General features: G+C 46.1%; 1 protein-coding gene across 1 annotated transcript in view; it reads right to left on the bottom strand.

Annotated features, from left to right (window-relative positions):
• PIK3C2G (phosphatidylinositol-4-phosphate 3-kinase catalytic subunit type 2 gamma) overlaps positions 1–24,764 on the bottom strand; it is a 3,221,975-nt gene that overhangs the window by 1,709,428 nt on the left and 1,487,783 nt on the right. The window lies entirely within an intron of this gene.

Here is a 24,764-nt window from a genome sequence, read left to right as displayed (position 1 = left end):
ATCATTTGCACCCGGGGGAGTGGCGCTCAGCCAATCAGTTGGCTGGAACAGCGGGTGAGAATACACAATCCCCGCCCACTGTCCCAGCCACCCGAGGCCCTAACCCGGGTGGCGCTTTTTTTATCTTCTTTTTTTTATCATTGAACTGCAATGTGGTCATCAATATTAAAGATGGCACCTTTGAAATACTTTGCTGGTTTAAGTGTGCCCTTCAACACATAAAAATTAACAAAAAAGACACCCCTATTACCGGTAAAGGGCTTTGCTCAGGCTCTTAATTTGGGAGGTGGGCCATTACTGACAGGGTCAGCCCACAGCCTTGTGGCATATTTCCTCAGTACTTTCTCTGAATGATCTTACTTGTGTCAAATACAAATGGTGAATACTGATAAACACTACAACCAGGGTGATGAAAGACATGCTCATGTTTCAGTATATCCTCAATTGATTTACAACAGAGTTCAGTGTGAAGATTATCCAAGGTTGTCACCCAGTGTAGCAGAAGCTAGACTATGCTCCGAACGTTAATAGCAGTGCTTCCTTGCTCAGCTAAAAGCATGTCTACTATGGTTATCGAGAGAAGTGCAAGTAACCTCAAGAAGATGTTCTGCTCTAATTACATTTACCTGCTGCCTATATCACTCCATGCCATTGGAACATTTAAAGGATAGTTCCGGGACTTTTTTATTATTGTTCCTATGGTTCGGCCATGTGTTTTTAAGCATAAATCGGTAGATCGTAGAAAACTTTCCTATGGACCTTACCCGACTTTTCGTCCATTAACGCACTCGAAAACATCCGCCATTTTATGATAATCCTATCATTTCCCCCCATCGCCCTGGCTCACCTGCTTTTGCGGCACTAAATCAAATCCCCCGCCCCTGAAACAGACTTGATCAAAACATTCATATTCCCCGCCTCTATCCGTGACGTGACTGTGCTGCGTAGGCAAACGCGCCCGGGCGTCTTCTACGCGACTCCACACAGAACCAGGAAATCAACACAGATGAGCTCACACAACACAGCGCGCCACAATTGGGAATATGAAACTGTACTTTTAAATTAAACCGCAAGATTGTAAATTTGGTAAAGTACATTTATTTGACATCAAATGTTTTGAGAATATTCAGCAATTTGCATTTTTATTTGCTCACGTTCCAAAAAGTTCGTTTCGAGGCACACGATGTTCCTTTGCTGTACACATGGTCTTAGATCATCTCACAATACAGCGCCACAATTCGGAATATGAAATTGTGGTTTAAAAGCAAACGGCAAGATTGTACATTTGGCAAAGTACATTTATTGGACATCAAATGTTTTGAGAATATTCAGCGATTTGCATTTTTATTTGCTCACGTTCCAAAAAGTTCGTTTCGAGGCACACGATGTTCCTTTGCTGTACACAGGGTCTTAGATCAATGAATTTTTATTTGCTCTCGATCCAAAATATTTCGTCTTGAGGCAAGCGATGTTCGTGTGCAGTACACAGGGTGTTGGTTTACGATAAAATAAGCTCTTCGGTCGCACTGATAATCGCATGGCTGTTCCAACAACGAGGCACTAGGCCACCACAACGGTCTGTATGTTGCATCTAGCCGTTAGTACCGTGTAAGGGCATACTTGTACTTGGCGATCGTCCCACAAAATGGTCAGGGTGCTAAAGTTATTCACGCGGAGAAGCAATTGGCGATTATAGAAGCCATCCGCCGGTGTCTGGTACTCGTGACACAGACAATAATGGATGATGTACCTGTTTGAAAAACATAAAAAATGAAATTAGTCTCACCATCAGATCTTTATTAAAATTATTCATTTTATATATTAGGTCGGGAAATTATTTCATAGCTAGGACAGTGCAACTGGGTTTTATACGTCAAGGGGGGGCTGTAGAATACTGAGACAGTCCCCCAGTGCAGGGGTTGATAGGGAGTGCAGGTGGAGAGTGGAAGGGCCCAGGACCGAGATCGCAGACAGTGGACCAGTTGTAGCAGGGGAGGGGGAGAGAGAAAGCAGAAGCAAAGAGGAAGGTTTTGGGGTGCTTCCGTAAAAGGAGACGGTTCTCCCCAAGATAGTGCGCGGTACAAAACAATATGCCACATAGAACGAACAAGTACAACTTAACCCGTCTTTAAAGCTACTGTATAGTAATTAAATTGCGGTATAAACTCATCTAAAGAGTTACTTACATTATATTTGCATTTTCCATTGTGTCTGTGCGTAGGGCAGCCCCGAAATACCACTCCTTCTATGCCGACGTTATTTCTTCTAATGAACGAACATGAAATGGCTTTAGTTTCTGAAATTATATTCATTATCGTTTCTTACGTGGTCCCGGCCTGTCAAGGTCAAATAACAATAGAACCTTATACTGAGTCGTGGGCCATTCTGGCACCCGAGAAAAAATCAAAACAGCTGAGCTTCACTTTGAACGAGCACACATTCCTAGTTAGCTACATTCAGTGTAAGGCCATCTCACAGGACTTGAAATTTACACTCCATCTTTGCATTTTGTCTGCGTGCTTTGCAGCCCCACAGAACCATAAATACGGAGACATTCTATATTTTTTGAAAAATGATTTATATTACTGTTTGGTTTAATTTAATGCGCAAATGAACAAGGTTGGATAGATACACATATTCAATGGGCCTGCGACATGAGGAGACTCGAGAGAACAGACAATCAAATTACAATCATTTAAACCGTGATGTGTATTTCTCAATGAGCTCTTCTTTAGGTGGACATGGAACAGAGGCAATGTTGGGTGGCAATGCAGTTGTCCCCTGCACAGGTTCGTTCACAACTCCATTTATGTGCATATCTAGGACGTCAACAATAAGTCTCTCAATAAACTCATATTGCATATCCTCAAACACTGGTTTGATCACCCATTGTTTACTTCTTTTAGTGAAGGCCTTATTGTAGCGAAGCGTCCCTAAAGTTCCGGTCGTCCTACTTTGTTGACGGCCAACATTATGGTTATGTGCCAAGACCGCTAAAAGAGTCCGATTTATCATGCCCTCCATGCCAAAATGCAATCGTTTTGGCCTGTACTTTAGGCACATATTGTGGAACACCTCCAAATCTCCTGTGTGGCAGAATTCCGTGAGTCCCCTCAAAGCTTTTGTTATAGTTTTATCAAATACAATCTTTTCAATGGCTTTGTGAGTGGGTGATGAAGGAATCAACCACTTCTTCTCCCGTGCCTCCTCTGTGGACAAATGGCCATGTTCACAATTGTGGAAATGTTGGTTCGTGTTCCAGCGGTGAACGTTTGTACAGTGTAGCATTACTGACCGCCATTTTTCCAGTAGAATTTCCAACGACCCTCCACATGTTTTTGAGCTCCACCAAAGATGGTTGCTGATTGACTTGGACCACTGTGAAATACTTGCATATCTTTTTTTTTACCTGCAGCCGACAATTTTTTATTGATTGTTTTTGCAAGATGCCAAACGTCAAATTGGTGATTTATATTTTTGAACTCTTCTCTCATTGTCTTGGCAATTGAAACGTGTCTGTCCGTGGCTATCAGGTCGATCACCATTCCCCGCGATTGTAGTTCTTGCAATGATGCTACAAAGCCAACTTTCTCCATGGCCACTGAGGATGTACTTTGTGACACCTGCACGACCACCGAACTCACAATTTTCTTACTTTCCATGTCCTGAAAGTGGTAGGGGCAGTACTTGGCTGAAAATCCTGGGCTGTCGCACTGTCCATCACCGGCTAGCCTGAACCGTTTGCCCGCGAATGTACTATCAATAGACATTTTTTCCATTCTCCAAGCTTCGCTAATGGCTGGAAATAGATAATCGGTTTGGTATTTGTAGAACTGAGTTTTCGCAATGAAATGGATTCCCACAAACTGAAAGAAAGACTCTAATTTTTTAAAACTTGAACCACTAAAAAGTGCAGCCGCTGCACAAAGTAGATTGCCTGCTGGCAGTTGTCCCAGCATGGGTTGTGCAGACCATGAGAAAGGATGATATTTTGTACAGGTGGCATGTATTTTAAGGTTAGTGCCTCGAATTGCACGAGTCACATCAATCAATGGCTCCCCACATACTTCCCCACCTACCGAATGCCCACATTTCAACCGAATAATAATATCAATCAAACAACTATCGAATACAATGAATTTGGCCTCTTTCCTTATACTGTCACTCTGCATCCCAGCTGGTTCGGCCTGTAACGTTGAGGACATGTCACTCACATGAAAGGTAGAATCTCTGATATCGTCTTCCGCTATGTTCAGTGATATTGAAGGTGTTTCATTGTAGTCCACTTCATTCTCTTCCATTGCAACATCTGTTCCTTCTCCGGCAATGGGTGAATAGGACAATTTCTTCAACTTTCTCGCGGTCATAGTTTTTGCGGGTGTGGATTCTGTGAATTTATCTCCGACTGCATCCGAACTACCAGGAGGACATTCACTATCAATGGCTGGATGTGGTATAGCTCCGTTGTCAATCACTTCATATTCTTCCCATTGGCACGATGCATCTCCAGTCTCAAGTCCCTGCCAAAAGGTTTGACAAGCAACATCTCTCGTTCGCTTCACTGTCTGTGTAGATCTAGTTCGTACACCCACTCGCAACTAGAGGACAGATTGGAAAAGGGATGTTCAGTTTAAACACAACTTACAGTATTGAACTATTAACAGTGAAAAACAACATAATATAGTGACCAGGACACTAACCTTCTTTTGCTTTCTTTTCTTTGAAACTTTCTTGCCTCGAACTTCAACATCAGGACGCTGTTGCTCCGACTCGTGTGTGCATGTCTCCACTTCCTCTTGCGCTGCAACGACTATATTTTCATGATAAGCACATCCATCACGCACTGACGCTCCATCGACTCCCTGAAACATAGAACTTTCATTAGTATGTATAATAATATCAAAAACACAAAATGTACTTGGGGACCAATACCCTCGTACATCTCAATAGCAAAACACGAATGAACGCTTTGTGTAGAACATTCAAACGACAATTATTCACGCATTGTTGATCTAGTTAGATGGAACTGTCAAGATCCATACCTCGGGCTCCTCATAGACTTCCATTGATGATATTATTGAAGATGATGCTTCAGTGACTCCCTGAAACACAGTAATTGCATTAGTATGGTTTTCTATTTTGATAAAAAGAACAGAAACTTTGTGCAGGCGTGAACGGCTCATCTAAATAGACCTGCACAAATGATCAGTTGTCTAAAATAAATAATGGATATGTAAATATGATTCGATTTGCTCGATCGTTGGAAGTGTCACCACCCAGAGATCTGCATCAACTACTAGGGGTGATGTTCTTGTAGAAGAAGCTCCGTCATCTCCCTGAAACATAGTACTTGCGTTAATAAAGAAGGAAGTATAGCGGATGTAATCACGTCATATGATTTCGCTTGATCGAACTGTCAGTATCCATACCTCGAAATGCATAAGAACATCAAGGGACGATGTAACTGCGGTGCACACTTCTGCAAGCTGTTGCGCCGACCCGTAACTGCATGCTCCCCCTTCTTCTTGGACTAATGCTCCATCGACTCCCTGAAACATAGGACTTTCATTAGTAATGAACACAATATTGAAAAAAGAAGACACATAGGAGGGCGACGACAGAAGGACATATCAATGGCTAAAAACGAAAGAAACATTGTGTGTAACAATCACGCTACAAGAATGCAAGATCTGATGATCTCCATCGATGGAACTGTCCTGAAACGTACCTCGAGCATCTGAGTGACATCAACGGTAGTCGTCAATACGTTGGACTCCTCAGCATCTCCCTGAAAGACAGTACTTGCATTATTTTGGATAACAATAATTATAACTGAAAACAAAGACTAGAGGACGAGTACAAGGGTGTACCATTAGGTAAAATAATTACACGATAAATTAAAACTATTGATTTACATGCCTAAAACAAGTCAGTGGCAGAATAGCCAAGTAAGATTACCCGATAGGCGCTTGAAGTGGCTGATGACTGCAATAACGACACGGATGGAGAATTTTCCGCCTTCATATTGAGTGGATACATAAATGGGGAAATTATTGTTAGCTAATGCTACACACTACCGCAAGGCCGAGAGATAAATACGTAAACTTGACTCACCAGTGGAGGGATGTGGACGAATAGAGTGGGAATAGCGGTTGAGAGCAATTTTCGCCTCGCTCGCGGTGTGTTCTTCTTTATTAGCAATGATGTGGAGTACATGTCAGAGGTAAAGTGCCTGCTGCAGATGCGGTATCGATCACCCCTCTTGTCCGCAAAGACTTCTAGGACTCTACTTTCAAGCTCAGACGGTGGATATCCACAATATCGGACCCATTCTCTTATCTGATCTATTGTCTTAGGGAAAACATGCATTATAGTACCTTCAGATTTATTATGGCTCTTCGAAGGGCAACCGCCAATGGAACAGGCAGGCATTGTGGAAAGTTCTGAAAAGTAAAGATCAACAATTCTCTATGAATACCAATGTAAACTCAGAACATGTGACTAGTTCCTTGCATGTACTGTCTTGAACGAAAAGAAATTGGACGCAAAATGATTATGGTACATGGCCTTACCTTGACGAACAAACAGTTAGATGCAGGGATCAGAGTAGTTTCTTGTCGTAGAACAGGGAGCAGTTCACAGGTTGCAAACTGAGGAGTTTCCTCGAAGTGGTCACGGAAGTTCACAGAGACGAAGAGCAGATAGCCAGCACCTTCACGGGTTGACTAGCAAAGCGCAAAGAAGTGCTCATTAGAAATATGAAGTGGGTTATAAAGAATTCGAAACAGGGGTGTGTTTGTGAATGAATGATGTGTATAAGTCGTGGCATTATGCGGTTTGCAGGGGGCCATCCAGCGTGAGGGGGGATGCTTGGCAGGAGACACGGGGTCTGGAGGTAGACATGGGAACAACAACCCATGCTCTATAGACCACTTTGAAGTGTACATGGTCTTTGGCACCTCTTGGCCTTTATCGCTCCCTGACAGCTCCACTTGCCAGCGCAAGTACCCCGGTGCGAACTGCCTTTGATAGGGCGGGGGGTGGATTGGGGCGGTGGTCGTGCAGACAAGACACAGGAAGACTCGTGAATGGAGACACACTTATGTGGATTGCAGGGGGCCGTCCAGCGTGAGGGGGGATGCTTGGCAGGAGACACGGGGTCTGGAGGTAGACATGGGAACAACAACCCATGCTCTATAGACCACTTTGAAGTGTACATGGTCTTTGGCACCTCTTGGCCTTTATCGCTCCCTGACAGCTCCACTTGCCAGCGCAAGTACCCCGGTGCGAACTGCCTTTGATAGGGCGGGAGGTGGATTGGGGCGGTGGTCGTGCAGACAAGACACAGGAAGACTCGTGAATGGAGACACACTTATGTGGATTGCAGGGGGGCGTCCAGCGTGAGGGGGGATGCTTGGCAGGAGACACGGGGTCTGGAGGTAGACATGGGAACAACAACCCATGCTCTATAGACCACTTTGAAGTGTGCATGGTCTTTGGCACCTCTTGGCCTTTATCGCTCCCTGACAGCTCCACTTGGCAGCGCAAGTACCCCGGTGCGAACTGCCTTTGATAGGGCGGGGGGGGGTGTGGATTAGGGCGGTGGTCGTGCAGACAAGACTCGTTTGCCGCAGGGCCTCACCAAGGAGAGGCCATCTAACTGCATGTAAGAGGCTGGCTGCAGGATCTAGTACATGGAAGGCAGGGGGGTGAGTTTATAAATACCTCACCCTCCCAGGAGAATATATGGGTGCAGTTCACCCTGGAGACCCTGGATGCCTAGGCAGTTAGTCAGCAGCAGGCTGGCCTGTGGTGGCAAGGCGGCACGGGCCAGAGGTGGTCATCTCTGTACCCGGTGCCCAAAAGGATGATTTATTATGATCAACCATATTGATTATTTACCTATAACCATGTTTTGTATCAATAAAATCCAACGGCCTTCCTTTTATTGCCAACGCTTGAACAAAGTGGTGTGGTAAGTATTTTTGGGGGAGGAGGCAAGGCCGGGAGGCTTGATGCCAACCCGCAAAATAACATATGTATGTCTGCTGCATATGGGTTCAACGGTTATGTGGATTGAAGGTGGGCGGCCAGCGTTGTCAGGCTCCAACCTTCAAGCGCAGGAGTGGCACAAACCAACCACCCCCTCCGCGGTCCGAGTGCCTGCAAGTCACAGCTTACACAGACCTCCGAGACCCCGGCGGGGAAAGAGGGTTAGGGAATCGATGGTTGGACAGGAACTGGTTTTTAGGATAACCGGAACAAGGTTTAGGAGAGGGAAGGTGGACAGGACTGGGGGTGATAGGGTAAATACAAACTAACAATTAAACATGCATACCAAACCTGCATATACATAACATGCCCACATTACAGACTGTCATCAATGAGGCAATTAGAGCAAAAGGACTTATCTCTGTTTTTGAGTGCTGGCCTCCTGCCTGCGCACTCTCAGGTCCGGTCTCCGGAGCAGATAAATGCTGCAAAGAGAGTTATGAGTTACTACCTTGTGAGTGTTTCCTCACACACACAACAGATGCATCAGTGGGTAAAGGACATTCCTTCATGTACCCCCCACGTTCTAACTCGTATGCCCCCTTGAGTGGGTTTCACCCTGATATGCGGTTAGGCCTCACGTGGCCCCGTAATTCTCGCTGATCCACGTGTTAATATGCACACGTAGATAGAATAAACTTGCCGCTAGCCGCACGTGGCGCAGTGCGACTTCTGTACAAGCCACGCCGCTGTGCTTCCAATTGCGGTTCCCTTAGCTAATGCACATGGCTAATTATGCATGCAAATATATGCACTGCTCGTGGGATCGCTTGCGCGGGTCTTAGCTTTGGATTTATGCTGGACTTATCCTTTTGCCGAACAAGGGGACTGATGAGTCTGGGTGGTGCCCCGTTGCGTGTGCCCCGCTCGCGTGAGAGACTCCTGACTGTTCGCCCTGAACGCGGCTTTGCTGCTCAAGCGCGGTTTTCCCAGCATGTGCTGTCGCTGCCCCCCTGCGCTTGCTGTACTTATCTCAGGCGTGTGAGGGGCCCGGGTGATGGCTGGCTGGGGCGTGGCCCCTCGCGTGTGTCCCCTTCCTCTGAGCTGCAGAAAACACGTCCTCTTCATTCGGGAGTTCAAGCACAAGCCCCGTGCTATCGTGCGCGCGCGCATGCGCGGATGTGCTCCACCCGACGTGGGTGGGGTTTTGTAGTTTCTGGCCCGGGGCCTGCTGGGAGTTGGAGTTTGTAGGCCTTTGTTCCTGCAAAGAGGGCACAGAAGCCTTCGATAAGGCAATATCCGTTTGTGCTGGAGTTTTCTGTGTTTGTCCATGTGTGGACCACGTCCACAACTCACTCCAGGCTCCCCTTTACATAATCCTACGGCCTGCACCTTGACAGTACTCCCCCCCGCACAGAAGGCTCGGGGTTTGGGTTTCTCTGGGTAATCTCAATGAAACGCTCTAATCAACCTGGGCGCATGTACATTGCAGGCTGGCTCCCAAGACCGGTCCTCCGGGCCATATCCCACCCAATCAATAAAGTAGTACAAACCTTTTTTCCGATGCTGGGAATTCAGAATTGCTCTAACCTCATATTCAGGGTGTCCCTGGACTAGTATTGGAGGTGGTTTCTTAGTAGGGACAGTGGAGGGTGCAGGTTTCAACAGGGAGACATGAAAGGTGGGGTGGATCTTCATTTGTTTTGGCAAGGCCGGCTTTACTGCCACTGGATTAATCACTGCAGAGATGGTGAAGGGACCCAGATATCGCGGTTGCAACTTACGTGGGCCGGACATTTTAATATTGCGTGTGGATAGCCAAACGCGGTCCCCTTGTTTATATGGAGGGCTTTGTCTCCTTTTCAAATCGGCGTAATGTTTATATGATTGTTTTGCAGCATCTAAATTTTTTTGTATACTAGACCAGATTTGTTGTGCATAAACATGATGCCCCCTGAGTGTGGGTATATCCTCCAGGGATGGGCTGGGAACTGTGGGCAAAACCCTAGGGTGGAAACCATAAACCCCGAAGAATGGGGTATGCTTTGTGGAACTATGGAGAGCATTGTTGTATGCGATTTCTGTCAACCATACATACTGAACCCATGAAGTTTCAGTGTCTGCAGTGTAGCAGCGTAAGTACTGCTCCAGGCCCTGGTTTAATCTCTCGGTTTGTCCATCGGTTTCTGGATGGTATCCCGAGGACAAACTTACTTCCATACCGATTAACTGGCAAAAGGCGCGCCAGAAGCGGGAGGTGAACTGTGGACCACGATCAGTAATTACTCGTGTTGGGAGTCCATGCAGTCGCACTACGTTTTGTAAGAACAGTTCCGCCAATTCCCCAGCTGTGGGTACCCCTTTACATGGAATAAAATGACCCATTTTTGTGAGTGAATCAACCACTACCAAAATGGAAGTGTATTTTTGGACAGGTGGCAAGTCCACAATTAAGTCCATGGTAACAGTGTGCCATGGGGTGGGGGGAGTTGGCAAGGGTTGTAGTAATCCCGCCGGTTTTTGATGGCTGGACTTCTGTCTTCCACAAACGTCGCATTCTGTCACATATTTGCGCACATCCCGTAGCTGTGTAGGCCACCAAAAATGCCGAGCAACGTTCCGCTGGGTTTTGGCTACACCTGGATGGCCTGCGGTCGTGGCATCATGGCACCATTGCATAACCTCTTTTCTGAGCTCTTCTGTGGGCAGGTACAAGGCTTTAGCATAGTAGGGAAGTCCATTTACCAGAGTATGATGTGAACCCTTCCCACACCAGTCTTGCAACTCTTGTGTAGTCATGGCTGTTTGCACATCTTCGAATATGTTAGGCCGTCCGACTACCCCGATAATTCGCGGAGGAGGCACAATAGGCCGATTTTCCATACATTCCTTATCGTCCGAATCCGGGTATCGCGACAAAATATCCGCTTTCTTGTTGTCAGCTCCAGGCCGATAAGTAATCAGAAAATCATAATCAGCGAAGAATAATGCCCAACGTAGTTGGCGTGGACTAAGTGTTTTAGCTGTTTTGATGAACTGTAGGTTCCGATGATCGGTAATCACAGTCACGGTATGATGAGCCCCCATGAGGTAATGTCTCCATTCCTCAAAGGCCGCCTTTACTGCTAGCAATTCCCGATCAGCTATGGTATAATTAGCTTCAGCAGGGAGTAATTTGCGGGAATAGTAGGCAACAGGATGGAGCATTCCCGTCTGCACTTCCCGTTGCGAAAGAACTGCACCAATGGCGTAGCTGGAGGCATCTGTCTCGACCACGAAGGGCTGAGCTAGATCGGGATGCTTTAGCACCGGGGCAGACGTGAAAGCCTTTTTCAACTGTTGAAAGCCTAGTTCTGCGGCTTCGTTCCACACATAAGAACGTCTTTTTTTTAGCAAGGAGGTAATAGGGGTTACCAATTCCGAGAAATTTCGGATAAACCGTCGGTAGAAGTTAGCGAAGCCTAGGAAGGATTGCACTTCCTTTACTGATTTCGGTGCTGGCCAGTCCAGGATTGCTTGCACTTTTCGTTGATCCATTTGTACCCGAGACGGAGTCAAAAAATACCCCAGAAATTCCACCCTAGCAGAGTGAAATTCACACTTCTCCAGTTTAGTGAACAAACCATGTTCTCGTAAACGTTGGAGTACTGCCTTGACATGTTTGACATGTTCGTCTTTGTCTTGTGAGTAAATTAAGATGTCATCGATGTATACCACCGCAAAGACATCTAGAAATTCACGTAGCACTTCATCCAGGAAATGCTGGAAGGCAGCTGGGGGGTTGCACAGACCGAACGGCATCACCTGATACTCGTACAGGCCAAACTTAGTCCGGAACGCTGTTTTCCATTCATCCCCAGCCCGCACTCGTACCAGGTGATATGCCCCTCGAAGGTCTAGCTTAGTGTATATGGTCGCCTTCCGCACTTGATCCAGTAAGACCGGAATTAACGGCAATGGATACCGATTTTTGATGGTGATACGATTTACTCCGCGATAATCGATGCATGTTCTTAAGTCTCCGGTCTTTTTCGGTATGAAGAATAATGGCGAGGAAACTGGAGAATTAGAGTGTCTAATAAACCCACTTCGTAGGTTAGTGTCTATGTATTCTTTTAGATGTTTTGTCTCATCTTCCGTGAGCGCATACACCCTACTGCAGGGTAAGACTGCTCCTGGCTCTAGGTCAATTCGGCAATCAAATGGCCGATGAGGTGGCAGGGTTTCAGCCGCTTGCTTGTTAAACACGTCAGTATATTCCGCGTACTCGGTAGGTAAGGCACTCATGTCTGAGGGTTCGATTGTGGCTATACATGGTTTCTTTTCGGCTTGCAAGCACTGTGCGAGGCAGAATTCAGATGAAAAACTCACCTTGTTTTCTGACCACACTATCTTGGGATTGTGTTTGTAAAACCAAGGAAGGCCCAAAATAATCCCGAATTGTGGTGCTGCAATTAAATCGAATTGGATGTCTTCCAAATTATTTTGCTGACAACGTAGGGTTACCACTTGTGTGCTTTGGATGACAGGTCCAGAACATAATACAGTACCATCGACCGTCCTGACGGATTCCGGAGTAGATTTACTACACAAAGGTAGCCCCAGCTTGTTAGCATACGCAACATCAACGAAATTGCCGGTGGCTCCTGAGTCCAAAAACAATGTAACCGTAACCTCCTGGTGCAGGAAACCTAACACACCAGACAACGTGACATGCAGAGCATAATTGCTGAAACCAACTGCTGGGGCAATCTCCACGACCTGGCTCGACTGTACCACCCCTACTACTGCCGAGCCAAGGCGTTTCCCTGCGGCTTAGGTTTATTAGGGCACTCTTTTACGAAGTGCCCCGAGATGCCACAGTACAGACATAGTGCTTCCTTGCGTCTACGCTCCCTCTCCTGTTTAGTGAGAGGACCACGAACAGCCCCTATCTGCATTGGCTCGTCTCCTGTCACTCTCTCCACAGATGATGTGGGAGGACGGGAAGTCCCAAAGCGGTCCAACCTAGCTATGGGACGCGGGTCCCCTCGCTTCTTGTCTCCGCGACGTTCGGTTTGCCTATGATCCAGTCTTAATGCTAGGTCAATCATTGACGGACAATCCTGGGGCTGTGGATCTACCTGGGCTATGAGATCTTTTAGTTCATCACGTAACCCTAGGTAAAAGAGAGACATTTGCTTTTCTCTTGGCCACTCAGCTTCAGCGACCAACCTGTTAAATTGTGTGACATAAGTCACCAGTTCCTTGCTACCTTGACGTAAGGTAAGCAATTCCCTGTCCCTACACGTGGCGGCTGCCTTCCGGTTGAAGATCTTGCCAAATTCCAGCTGGAATTCATCCCAATCATACAACACTCCATCACCCCTATGCACCAAAGGGTTTGCCCAAGCTGCAGCGTCCCCAGTTAGATAAGAAATTACAAAAGCGGTCCGGGCTTGGATAGTCCGAAAGGCTGCTGGTTTCGTAAGGAAGTGCAGCTGGCATTGGGTCATGAAGGTCTGATATTTCTGGGGGTCTCCCGCATACCTCTCAGGTGGAGCTAAGGGTACTACAGGTTCAGGAGTAACCTGGACTTGTACGGGCGTAGGGCGCGTAGACTCTGTAGGGAGGGGGGCTGCTTGTGCAGCTAAACTGCGCACTTGCATAGCTAACACAGCGTAATCCTGTCTGGTGGCAGCAAGCTCAGCCTGGAGGCCCTGCAAGACCTTGGTAAGCTCCTCCATGACAGGCTGGTTCGCACCACTCGGTCGCCTGCTACACTTGGGCTTGTGCTTCTGTCAGGCTCCAACCTTCAAGCGCAGGAGTGGCACGAACCAACCACCCCCTCCGCGGTCCGAGTGCCTGCAAGTCACAGCTTACACAGACCTCCGAGACCCCGGCGGGGAAAGAGGGTTAGGGAATCGATTGTTGGACAGGAACTGGTTTTTAGGATAACCGGAACAAGGTTTAGGAGAGGGAAGGTGGACAGGACTGGGGGTGATAGGGTAAATACAGACTAACAATTAAACATGCATACCAAACCTGCATATACATAACATGCCCACATTACAGACTGTCATCAATGAGGCAATTAGAGCAAAAGGACTTATCTCTGTTTTTGAGTGCTGGCCTCCTGCCTGCGCACTCTCAGGTCCGGTCTCCGGAGCAGATAAATGCTGCAAAGAGAGTTATGAGTTACTACCTTGTGAGTGTTTCCTCACGCACACAACAGATGCATCAGTGGGTAAAGGACATTCCTTCATGTACCCCCCACGTTCTAACTCGTATGCCCCCTTGAGTGGGTTTCACCCTGATATGCGGTTAGGCCGCACGTGGCCCCGTAATTCTCGCTGATCCACGTGTTAATATGCACACGTAGATAGAATAAACGTGCCGCTAGCCGCACGTGGCGCAGTGCGACTTCTGTACAAGCCACGCCGCTGTGCTTCCAATTGCGGTTCCCTTAGCTAATGCACATGGCTAATTATGCATGCAAATATATGCACTGCTCGTGGGATCGCTTGCGCGGGTCTTAGCTTTGGATTTATGCTGGACTTATCCTTTTGCCGAACAAGGGGACTGATGAGTCTGGGCGGTGCCCCCTTGCGTGTGCCCCGCTCGCGTGAGAGACTCCTGACTGTTCGCCCCTGAACGAGGCTTTGCTGCTCAAGCGCGGTTTTCCCAGCATGTGCTGTCGCTGCTCCCCAGCGCTTGCTGTACTTATCTCAGGCGTGTGAGGGGCCCGGGTGATGGCTGGCTGGGGCGTGGCCCCTCGCGTGTGTCCCCTTCCTCGGAGCTGCAGAAAACACGTCCTCTTCATTCGGGAGTTCAAGCACAAGCCCCGTGCTATCGTGCGCGCGCGCATGCGCGGATGTGCTCCACCCGACGTGGGTGGGGTTTTGTAGTTTCTGGCCCGGGGCCTGCTGGGAGTTGGAGTTTGTAGGCCTTTGTTCCTGCAAAGAGGGCACAGAAGCCTTCGATAAGGCAATATCCGTTTGTGCTGGAGTTTTCTGTGTTTGTCCATGTGTGGACCACGTCCACAACACACTCCAGGCTCCCCTTTACATAATCCTACGGCCTGCACCTTGACAAGCGTGAGGGAGGATGCTGGCCGGAGACATGTGGTGTGACAAGACAAGGCACAGGAAGACTATTCAATGGAGACACACTAGATTCATTTAAAAAATCAAAACAACCATTGTTAAAATATATGTTGGGTTTTATTTTAGATCTTAATTTCAATTGAACATAAATAATAAACATTACACATTGTAAAGTTGCGGTTGCAGCACATCCAGGGAAAATCCGCGGTATTGTCCACTGTCGCTGGGGAAATGTTGTCTAATGGCAAGTACCGCACAGGCAGGTATTACTCTCCGAACGTGGTGTCCGAGCCTCCCGTGAAGCCACCAAGTGAAGCAACGATAGGCCACCAGCCTGTACCACCTGTGAAAATGAAAGATGCAAACTGTATTAAATTGACAAAACTTTCTTATCACTGTCGATTCAGGTAAAAAATGTCATTCTGCTTTGAAAAAAATTCTATCTAGAAAATGCACAATATGGAACCAATTTACATGCATTCGAATGATATGTAGATGTAATTTTATATGTGGGAGACGACCATGACATAGTAGTGGCATCACTGACATCACAACCAGAGTATACTTACTCGTTACTCAGATTACGCGGACGAACAGTGCCGCGAAGTTCGTGCATAAGCACCATCATCATCCTCAACACGGTCCGTAAGAGGCAGGCTTCCCTGAACTCTGGCAGCTCGGTGATGCATTGCGGACTTGGCTCGCCTTCCGAAATGTAGGCCAAGCACCCGGAATTTTCACGGCAGCAGCAGTTCTCCTCCTCAGTTGGCATTAGCTCGCACCGATTGCACGTGCACCAGGTGGAGACGCCGTCCATGCGACATGGTCCAGGCTCTTCATCCGTTGACTGGTCCTCCCAACTGCCGTCCGAATCCCCATCGTTTTCGCGTGCTTGCCTTTCCAGTAGTTCTTCCTCGGTGTACTCGGGCTCGTACATATACGGCATTATTGTAGCCATTGTGTGGTAAAGAAAGTAAAATAATTTATAGCGGTGGTACTGGTATCTGTTCACACGGGCTAAAATCAACGAAGGTAGCTGACCAGAGCACAGAAACGAGTCACAGAATACTCAAAGTAACACAGAGAGAGGAATGGATTCGAAAATCTGCTGCTGTGTGTTGTGAAACGGTGTGTTTATACTTATTGAGGAAAGAGGCGTCCTGCCATTTCCATGGCGACACTTCATTAGCTGAGGCGCAGCGATTGTTGACACGAAACGGGAAATGGGCGGTACGTGTCTGCTGATGTCAGGCTCAGGGGCGGGGGATTTGATTTAGTGCCGCAAAAGCAGGTGAGCCAGGGCGATGGTGGGAAATGATAGGATTATCATAAAATGGCGGATGTTTTCGAGTGCGTTAATGGACGAAAAGTCGGGTAAGGTCCATAGGAAAGTTTTCTACGATCTACCGATTTATGCTTAAAAACACATGGCCGAACCATAGGAACAATAAAAAAAAAGTCCCGGAACTATCCTTTAATCCAGCTGAGACACTGTTTTCCCTATCCACTTTGAAAGCCTGGCTAACAAGCTCACACCATTCTTCAAATTAAAGCAGAGAACTCCACTAGACACGTAGTGAAGAGTCAGACTACATTTTTCTGGCTCTGGCTTCCACAGGTCAAATGAGGCTACACACACAGCCCGGTAAATGTAGTTGACACTATGCACTAAGGTACCCCGGGATGATCTGTAACTTAAACCAATCCTATGCACAATTCACTATGAGCACAAGCTCAGATTTAGCAGCGTTGATATGGAGAATTGGGTATCTACAGAACTGCCCATTCTTTAAGGAAGGCATGGCATCAACACTAAGACAGACACAAGTGACCACAGTTCAAGGGTGTTTATTGAACTTCAAAAATGATTTGAAAAATACCTATCTAATTCTAAATCTACAGATGGGAGCAAGCTATGACCGTCAAATAATAATAACAGTCCTAGCGATGCCTTGCCAAAATAAAAGGGCCTATACTAATAAACATATTGCCAATCCTTACCTCTTAATACAAATAGTGTGAGAGATAGTGTTTGTGAAAATAAGAAAGAAGTGTTCAAAATAATATGTCAGGATGTTCAGGCCGTTTGCCTCCCTTGCCCGTGTTTTCAGCACAGGACAAGGCAGTTCACTCGAGCGTAGCACAGTCTCTGGCTTCTTTAGCACGAGGATACAGTTCAATCATTAGCACCAGCACCTTCTGTCCGCAAATCTCTCTGTTTCCCAAAGTCTCTTCATCCAGAGGGCCTGATGCAACCAAAAAAAACCAACTATTTCTATTCTTCTTTGGTTTTCCACAAGTATTCACTTTAGGTAATTCAATATTTACCTAGATCTTCCTCAGTCGGGCTCAGATCCCTTTTGCACTGCGTTTGCAGGATATTCTTTTTGTGTGACTCACGGTCCACCCCAGATCCCCCCTCAGCCAGGCTCGGACCAATTTCAATTAAGTATCAAAGCCTTTCGAATGTGCACAGGGTTTGGCTTGAGCCGTCACCGGGCCACTTCGATTTGACAATTCCTTTGTTTAACATTTATCACCTTTCAGTTGGATACCTAGCTGAGACTTTCGAATGAGCACCCACGTGGTGCCATACCACTCCGTTTACGGTATCGAATCTTAGCCTCAAAGTTCAGCAAAGTTCAGTCACTCATCTGCTGTTTGAATTATATTGGCGTTGCTTCATATTCTGTTCTCTTCAGTTTTCCCTATACAATGCTGCCGCTTGCAACCCTGGCTTCAATACAGACCAGTCTGGTATCAGTCTCCCCAACTCACCGGCTGTGCTGACTTCACTGGTGTTTTTTTGTTGTAGGAGCCAAGGACAGTAGCATGGTGGCAGACAATTCTCCCTGCCTTGACTAAAGACGCGGGAGAGCCCTGGTTACCTCTGACACACAATACAGGATTTTTCAGCTTTGATTCCAAGTCTTACGTTTCCTATTCTTGAAGGCTCACGAAAGTAACCATCTTTCGGTGAAAAGGTCAAGGGAACTTCCTTGCTTTCAATCCTCTTTGATCTCGCCATCTTTTTCCATGTATCAAACTACCATCTTGGAACTGCTGCTTCCTCATGTGCTTTGCCTTGCTCCTAGTGTGCTTTCGTACTCCGCCTTTTATCCGTGTGGGGAAGTATAATGGACGTCAGGTGTGTCTAATGATCAGTAATTGCCTGACCCTGCCTGACCATTGTATTGGGACACGTCAGGAATATGGCTCGGGTTTTAGTCCATTTTCTCTTACGGTGAGCTGTCCGTGAGAAAGTGTTTGTGTTCGAAAACAGGGGGCTTGAGTTCCTAAGTATCCTACCTGGTAGGATGGGGTAAAGGTGTTACAGGGAAGGGGATACCACGTCTCGCTATCCGGTGTTCCACTTCCAATCCCCAAAGACCCCTCATCCAGGTGATCCTCCCACACTGGCCCACCCCCAGGAACTGGATCCAAAAGCGATGGCCGTGTCCTGGCCACCTGGATGACAGATTCCTGTGGACTAGCGGGTGCAACATGTTCAGGTTTCTCATAATCCCTAATAGAAGTGCCTTCAGCATCCTCTACATCATTGCCAGTAGCACCATATTATCAGCAAGCAAAAGGAATGGTGATCACTCTCCATTTGCTATTTGCACGTCTGGTGCGAAGCCTGCCAAAGATTTCACAACACTTATAATACTGGAATCAACACATACATTCCTAGACTTGCACTCTGTGCTGGCTAATGGATAATTACATATTTTATTCTTGTAGTTACATGTGTTTTTAAATGACTCATTCCAATAGATAAATTATTCAAGTCACTAACATGTATATACCATGACCCTCCAGTAATTTACACCGATTGATCACAAAAACATTTCAGCCAGCCACTGCACTTCTTTAGTTAGGCGGTGAACACAATATAATTGAACATAAATCAACACTCTTCTCAACGTGCTATCTAAATTCAAGAACAACAACAGATCAGCATATAAACTCTGTCTTAAAGTAATTAGCAAACAAAATATTTTGTAAACTCTCCAACAATCACATTGATACAGATCACCCCATTCTCTACTAATCTTATCTGAAAGTGCTAGATTTTCTTGAGGAAATTACGACTATATAGTGTGGTGGGTAGAAAGGAGGAGTCGGAAGCGCTGCAGACATGATTCAACACTTTCATTAAACTTATAAGTAAAAGGACTAACTTTCCTGTATCACTAAAGGGAATACCGATCTAAGGATACTAAAGGTGATTGTCAGTTGTCAGGAAGTCCAAAGTAACAATGCCCTCCGTCCAAACTAACTATCAGTCCCTACAACTAACTTTAACTAACTTAAATAAGCCAAGAGAATGTCTTGCCTTTGCCTGGTCTGAAGGCATCAGGAACTACACACAGAAAACTGAGTAAAGCTTGGGTTACAAACTTTTATTAAAATAAAAAGAAGGTTGGAAAAAGGCCTAACTTGCCCTGTGATAAGGTGGGATTTCCCTACCTAACAAACTAATGATAGTCTATGTCAGGAAGTCCAAAGCGAATGTCTGTGTGTCCAAAACCTATACTTGCCCTCACATCTACTTGTATATAAAGTGTAGGGATGTCAGCATCAAAATGAGTAGTGTTCAAATAATAATTCAGAGCTTCTTCCAGCTCTTTGTTGGAAAAGGGGTTTTGCCTTCCCCAATATTCAGGATAGTTCACTTCGTCAAAAAGAGGGGGTTTACTTCCCCAAGCTTTCAAGTATCTCAATGTTCCGAAACAACACAATTCCTTGGGATATTTCCCAGCTTTTCTGGCAGAGTTGCCTTTTCACCAATATGACAGAATTCAGTTCATTAATATTAGATCACACAAGTTTTCCGTGATCTTCAATCACAAGCTTACAGGTGAGTTAAGTGGTTTTTACTTTAGGTGGATGTATTCAGTCTAGGTGCAGACGTCGGACCACACGGTACACCCATTACAGGTCATGCAACTGACACACCTTACTTGCTTCGTCTTCACAGTCACTCTGCCACTGTTTCTGCTTCACAGTGGTACTGGACTTATCCTCTTGCTGTTTTCTCAATACTTGTTTTTCCACCATTCACTTGTTATACTTTCAAGTATTCTCACACCTTTTGCCACTGCTTACTCTTTCTAGTTGTATAGTTCCTTATATTCCTATGACACTTGGCAATGCTTATTCTATTCAGTTTACACAGGTCATAGTTCCTTATGTCAGTACATTTCACTCACTGCTTAAAATCCAATTGGTATTCAATAACACTTGCTTTCTTTTGGTTCAGTATTCAAAACAAAAGGTTTATTTCATTAAATTCAGTCACATAGAATAAAGCAGCATCACATTCCCAATGTACTGTCCTGCTGGGAAATGACACCCTGTTCACGGGCGTCTTCACAAGTTCAAATACTTCGATTTCCCTGACCCTCTCTTGGCCTTGTATATGTCATATTGTTCACAGGTCGGTATTCACAAAACTGTTTCATTCAGTTTTCTCAGCCTTCAGGTTATCATATAGTCAAAAGTCTTTATTTCAAACTGGACCAGCATTCATATTGCTTAAATGGTCCCTGGGTCACTCGCGAGCGATCCGATCAGCAGAAAGCATGCGGTTCACCCCACAGCGCCCAAGAGTCATTCACGCTCCTTTGACTCACCAGGTACACTGTCTCCAGGTGCTATTCTCCACGTCGGCAGGCTCTCTGTGGCTGTGGCTGCCTCCACCTCGGCGTGCTGCTCATGCAGGATCTCCACTGCCTCGGTTGTTCGGATAGGGAGTCTCTCCGACTCCAGCAGGTATGCAACCAGCTCTGCTAACGGAGACCCTTAGAATGCTCTCGCCACAATCCGCTTCCACTGCAACAACTCTGCAGCTCCTAGGCGTTTCGGGCACACGTCTTCCTGGTCTCACCTCCGGCTTCTCCTGCAAGCGTTCCACAGGAGATCACATTAGCCTCACCTGAGCGGGCCATTTATACCACCCCCCTGTGCCCCAGGTGCAGGCAATGTTCCTTTACTGCATCCTTGGCACTCGGCATCCCTCTTCCTCGACCCAGTACCAGAATGGTGTTTGTGTATGTCTGAGTTAATAAAGAGAGGATGTATGACTCTGGGTGGTCTCTTCCTCATCTCAGTGCATGACTGGTGTATATTGGGTGTGTGTTTTCTGGGAAAAATAGGGAAGATATTGGCAACACCCTACAAAGCCCTGCAGGATATTGGACTCCTTATAAAAGGAAAATGGGGGATACTGTGCCTCACCCAATGGTTCTTCATTCCCACTCCCTCAAACTTCCTCCACCCAGGTGATCCTCCCTCACATATCCAACTCCAGGGTCAGGATCCGAAAGCGACAGCCTTTCTCTGGCCATCTGTGAGGAGGATATATTGGGGAAATAAGTTAGGACGCCCCCAGATTCCTCACTTCCTTTCTTTATCTTTCAATGGGCGTTTCAATTACAGTTTTTCTCTTTGGTAGATATATTTCTTGACATAATCTCCTTGTATAACCTTTGAGATCAATTATTGTAGTTCTTCATTTGTCTTGGTCTTCATATTTTCTTTATATTTACAACAACTTCCCTTCAGGTACTTTCTCATTCACTTGCCAACCCTTGTAGACTCTTTCCTGTCATTCCATTCAGGTTTTCCTGAGGTGGGTTTATCTTGTCCCTTTTTAGGCTTACTTTGTCCTAACTTCTTTGTCTTACAATGTCTATTGTTTTATCTTGTTCATTCAAGGTTTTTATATCCTGTTTCTCATTACACGTGCTTATTTTCGAATTGAAAACTGGAGCAAGTCTGAGTAGATAGGGTTTCTTCCCTTCCTCCCAGGGAACTTGTTTCCAGTCTCTGCTTGTTCACCACCTCAGTTGCTTAAACCCTTGTAGTGTAAACATGCATAGGTGCATAAACCCACTATGCTAACCATATTGCATATTAGGCCTATAGCCTGCTGCATTAGGAACTAGGACCGATAGCTTTTCAAAGAGTGTTACTGAATGCTGACAATCATAGCCTTATAAAATGGCTTAGCTTTGTTTTAGTAGAGCTTAAACACCTAGCACATAGGGAGTTATATTCATCACAGATAACATGAGCCCACATGAAGTTGCTTGCAGAGGGTTAATCGCAATACTTGTATTCAGCTTCCATTTTAGCAAGAGGCTTCACCGTTCACTGTAATCAGGCACTGGGTTGCACGGGAAAACAGAGCTGAAGGCACGCTGACCCAGGTAGGTAAAGATAAGGCTGCGTGCCTAAGAAATGCTTTCCCAGCCATAAAGGTGGGAGGGCTAAGAGCAGGTTGGATCAGCGCAGAATTTGATTTTTCCATTAAAAACGTTTTGCACCACACGAAGATTCTAAAAGCTTGCGTCACTCTGACTAACAGGCCTGCCAAATAAAGGTATATTGTGAAGATGGCATGGTTATCAGAAGTACGAATACAACACAAGTGGTTCAAGTTTAAGGGTGTTTATTCAATAGTTTCAAAAGTGTTGGAGAACTCCTATCCTGCCCTACTGCTAAAATGGGAGTAGTCTCAACCATCAAACAAGAAGAGAAGAGAGTCTGAGACAGTTTAGTCAAAACAAAAAGGCCTAAACTAAATAAACCTAGTTCCTGCCATTAATCTAATACAAACGTGACAAGGGATATGTAAGCTTTCAACATAACAGGGTAGAGGTCTCAAAGAAAATAGTGTGTTCAGGTTTTTAACAGGAAATGCAAAAGAAACAGTGTGTCTCAAAAGAAGTGTCACGATAACTAGACATGGTAATAGTAACTCCCTTCCCCATGTTAATGGCACAGGGGCAGGCAGAGCGTGTTGGCTGTGGGGCACACTTAAGCAGGCAAACACTTTGACCCAGATTTCCAGGGTTGCAAGCTTCCCTAACTTTGGCTCATATCTCAGAGCTCCTTTAACAAACACAGTTCAATTTACAGTTCTATGTGTTCCCCTCAGCCGGGCTCAAACCTTGTAAATCAATAGCACAGTTTATATCACAATGGCGCCCCTCAGTCGGGTTCATGCTTGCCTTCTCAATAGCACAGTTCACTTGCATGTAGGGTGTTCACCCTGGATCCCTCTCAGCCGGGCTCAGATCCCTTCAATTAGTCTCCCTCAGCCAAGTTCGGACCAATTTCGATGTACTTTAAGCTTCCCTCAGTCGGGTTGACAGTTCACAAAAGTTGCGGTTCCCTTCCCCTTACTTTCACGATCGCTCTCACAATTTTCTGCAGCCCGGTTCACAGTTCTGTCATACACAACTTATCAAAGACTCTCAACTGTACGAGGGGTTTGGTTTTACCCTTGTAGGACCACTTTGACATCTTACGCCGGCCTCTCAAAAGGCCTCCTGTTACTTTTGGTTTCTAATCCCTCAGTCTGGTTACTAGTTCCACAGGTTACGGAGCCCTTCGATAAGGTAATTCTTAATTACTGGACCACTCCGTTATATTGTATTCCTTTCACAATGTTTAGATTTCTCTCGCGGTTTCACAACATACGCGCAACCTCTGTTGCTTTCTCAATAGTTCCAATCGGCCTCATTATGAGTATGCCGGTCCGGTAACAATGGTGCTGGTAAGCTACTGGTACTGTTGTTACCGGACCAGCATACTCTGAGTTCCGTGAGCGGATTTATAATGGTGCCGGTGCTACCGTCTTCCCCATTCCCATTGAGTCCAATGGGACTCAAATTGGAAAGCAGAGTCATTTTTTCCGGCGCCCGGCAATTGGGAATTACTGCGATCGCTGTGGTTGTAATGCCCTAGTAAGTCCCCATTGCCGGGTGCCGGAAACAAAATTACTCCGGCGGCAGCCACGCCATTTTAACCGCCATGACTACTGTCCGGGGTCATAATGAGGCCCACTGTCTTACGCTTTTGCACGAGGTTTCACGGAACACGCCGAGCCCTTCAAACAATACTGTGGCTTTTATTCTTTAACACTAACCTACCTCTTGGGTCACACTTCACTCAATTGTAGCGTTTGATACAGTCTATCCACCTCTCAGCTCTCTTGAAGTCAAGGGTGCTGATACAGAGGTACCTGTTCTCCTTCCAACTCAGTCGTTTCACCCGAAAGAGGCGCCGATTTAGCCTTGTGCATTTCAGAGGAGTTTTCTTCAGTTTCTTCTGTGACTTTCGCTCTGCAGTTGACAGGGCCACAACCTCTCTCGTCACTTGGCCTCTCCTGCTCTGCCTCCTGGGTCGCCACTGCTCCATAGGAATTGCACTCCTGCTGCTTTGCTCGCCTTGATCAAAATGTGCCTCTGAGTTCTGCCTTTTATCCAGGTGGGGAGAGCCATGGCAAGTCACAAAAGGTAAAGCTCCCATGGTCTGGCCTTTCTTTCCTTAACATACCAGTGGGATTGCAGGGATTGTGGGAGTGGTAGTGTTTTCCCAGATTTTTAGGAACATTATATAACTTGTTGTCGGAAAATAAGAATAGGTGTGATGTTGTGAAATGGGAGTACTTGGGTGGTCAACAGTGAAACAGGGATTCTGGGAGATGTAGTTTTCCAATGCAGCTGGGTTTGGGTTTAAGTGGTGTGGATTTGGGGAAAGGTAGTTTCCTGGCTCAGGGTAAAAATGTAATCCGTTAGAAGGTGGGATTGCAAAATGATTGAACACTGGTTGATTTCTATAATGAAAACAGTAATTATGGGAGTTGTACTTTGGTATAGAAATCATAGGACA

The sequence above is a fragment of the Ambystoma mexicanum genome, chromosome 12, assembly GCF_040938575.1.
Source record: "Ambystoma mexicanum isolate Mex_15411 chromosome 12, UKY_AmexF1_1, whole genome shotgun sequence".
Taxonomy (NCBI): domain Eukaryota; kingdom Metazoa; phylum Chordata; class Amphibia; order Caudata; family Ambystomatidae; genus Ambystoma; species Ambystoma mexicanum.
Note: the sequence above shows the minus strand (reverse complement) of the source record. Positions and strands in the feature narration are given on the sequence as shown.